Genomic DNA, 2,515 nt, shown 5'->3' with positions numbered 1-2,515 from the left:
GTAGCTGGGACTACAGGCTCACGATACCAAGCCTGGCTGATTTTTTTGTATTTTATTTAGAGATGGGGTCTTGCTATGTTGCCCAGGCTGGTCTCGAACTCCTGACCTCGAGAGCGATCCTCCCGCCTCGGCCTCCCAGAGTGCTGGGATGACAGGCGTGAGCCACCGCGCCCGGCCTTTAAACCACTCTTTATTGGACTTTGAGGAGGTCACGCTTTGTCATGTGTGTGCGGCGAATTAGCCGACGCCTCTGCTCTCAAACGGAGAGAAGTCAAAGAGATGCCCTTAGTTATCCCACAAATGCAATGAAGTCCAACAGAAACCTACACACAGGTGCAAAACTGGACAGCACGCAATGCAGAATTGTGTATCGCTGTCCTGATAGAAAACCTCTCTGGTCCCTCCTCCCCCAAGCCTGTAGTCTCAGAAAACGTGAAAAGAAAGATAAAAAGTAGTGATGAAGGGCTTGGTCACACGTGCCCGCCCGGGGGATACCTCCTTTGTGGCACGTGGCAGGCTGGGAGCTTCCTGTCCCCTGGAGGCTGGAAGCAGTAGCAGGGGGGATGTGAATAACCTCCCGGCAGAGCTTGGGGAGCCGCGGGAGATTCCCCCAGCCCATGGTCCCCGTGGTCAACAGCTGTGACAAGGTCAACAGCCTGTCCCCAAGGCAGGCACAACCCGGCCTGCTCTGGCAAACACAGACCCTAAAACTTTCCCAACATCTGACCGAGGTCTAGGCTGGGAAAGTCCCAGATAAAGTCCCAGACGACCACAGGGAGTGTCACCATCGGCCTGGGGACAAGACCATATGTGAGTGCTATCGTCCTTTGTGTTGCAGAACAGCAGCTAGGGGACCCCCGGGGTCCAGTCCCGATCCAGCCCAACCGTGTTGTCACGGGGTGTGTATCTCGGGGTGAGTGCAATCACTGGGCGCCTACTGTTTGCACCTGGCACAGAATCGGGCGCAGGACGCCGCAGGGGGTGGCAGGCATGGTTCTGTCCCCATGTCACCCAAGTCCTGGTTGGGGACGGCTGATGACTGCGGAGAAGGCGAGTCTGGAGAGGGGGATTCACAGTGCTCCGAGGGACATAAAGGCGCGTGGTGGGGTAGACGGAACAGGTGCACCAGCCAGGCTGCAGAGGAAGCCCTCGGGGAGGCGACGTGACAAGCAGCAGCCACCAGGCGGGGGGACAGATGAGGACACCCAGAGGCAGGAACAAGCTTAGCACGTTCAAGGAATCGAAACAGAAACCAACGTGGCTTCAGCACGGTGCATGCGGGGGCGGGGAGCGGGGGGTGGGGGAAGAGCACTCAGAGGGAGGAGTCTCCGCGCAGCCTCCCCCCCCAGCCACCCGGAGGCCACGCCTGCAGGCACGGCGGCAGCGCCCGTCCCGGGCAGAAACTTTCCTCCTGTCTCTTTAAGAGATCAGCGGGCCGGCCCCGCCCCCTTGGGAATCCGATTGGTCTGTTCCGCTCTTTTCAGAAACAATCCATTCCTATAGGTTCCCGGGGATTGGGGGCGGGCCTGAGCGCTACAAATAAGGGACCGAGGCCGTTTTTCGCAGATTCGGCCGGACGCACAGGACTGTCCCGTCTTCCGGGTCGCCGCTGCCTGGAAGCGCCGTGTGGCGTCCCGGGCGCCAGCGGCTTGTGCGCGACGCTCCCCGACGCGGTCGCCTCCCCGCGGCGCCGGAGGCCCGAGTGTCGCTGCTGCAGCCGGGTCCGGCGGCGGAGGGGCGGCCCGGGCGGCCGAGCCTGAGCGCGGCGCGGGGCTCTCGGGTAAGCAGGGGACCCGCGGCCCGGGTCCTGCCTCGGCCGGAGGGGGGGGGCCCCGCGGCGGTCCCCCGGTCCCCTCCCCGGGGACACTCACGTCCTGTCCCCTCCTCCTCCTCCTCCTCCTCCTGCACGGTGACCCCGCCGCCTTGCTCGGTTTGGGTGCAACGACGCACCGGAAGCGGGGCCCGGAAAATGGGGAGTCGCGCAGCACGCGGGGGACAGCGCAGGTCCGGGGGGGAGGCCACCGGGTCACCTGGGGACACCAGCGTCGGGAGCTTATTTGGTGCCAGGTGTTGTCCTAGGGGATGGGTCACGAGCGCGCGTGGGGTGGACGCAGCGAGCACGTGGACACGGGCTGCTTCCGACCGGCCTGTGCAGGGAACACAGGCAACCCAGGAGGGCTTCTCGGAGGAGGAGGCGACGCGAGAGAGCTTGGAGGCAGAGGGACAGACGGGGCCCATGGGGGCTCAAGCCTAGGACTGTGTCCGGCCTCCCCCCCCCACCCCCCAGAACATTCAGGGGAGGGGCAAAGTCCCCATCCCGTTTTTGTTTCCAGGGTTTTTTGAAAGTTCCGCAACCTGCTGGGCGGGACACGTGGAGGGGGCCTCTGCTCCCCGTTTTCCCGGTGAGGTTTGGTGAATCCCATTGCACAGATGAGAGAGGGAAAAGCTGAGGCCCAGGGAGGGGAAGGCTTTGCCTTGCAAGACCTTGATTCCCGGGGGAGCCCTGGGCATCCTG

General features: G+C 63.4%; 1 protein-coding gene across 1 annotated transcript in view; it reads left to right on the top strand.

The window, feature by feature from the left end:
- The first annotated feature begins 1,681 nt into the window (after positions 1-1,681).
- Positions 1,682-2,515, top strand: part of TPRA1 (transmembrane protein, adipocyte asscociated 1) — a 13,143-nt gene continuing 12,309 nt past the window's right edge. Inside the window, exon 1 of the mRNA XM_012663088.1 lies at positions 1,682-1,780. The gene's annotated coding sequence lies outside the window, so the exon portion shown is untranslated. The remainder of the gene's footprint in view (positions 1,781-2,515) is intronic.

This window comes from Propithecus coquereli, unplaced genomic scaffold, assembly GCF_000956105.1.
Source record: "Propithecus coquereli isolate 6110/MARCELLA unplaced genomic scaffold, Pcoq_1.0 Scaffold796, whole genome shotgun sequence".
NCBI classification, from domain to species: Eukaryota; Metazoa; Chordata; class Mammalia; order Primates; family Indriidae; genus Propithecus; species Propithecus coquereli.
The sequence above is the reverse complement of the archived record's forward strand: the minus strand, read 5'-3'. Positions and strand labels throughout refer to the sequence as shown.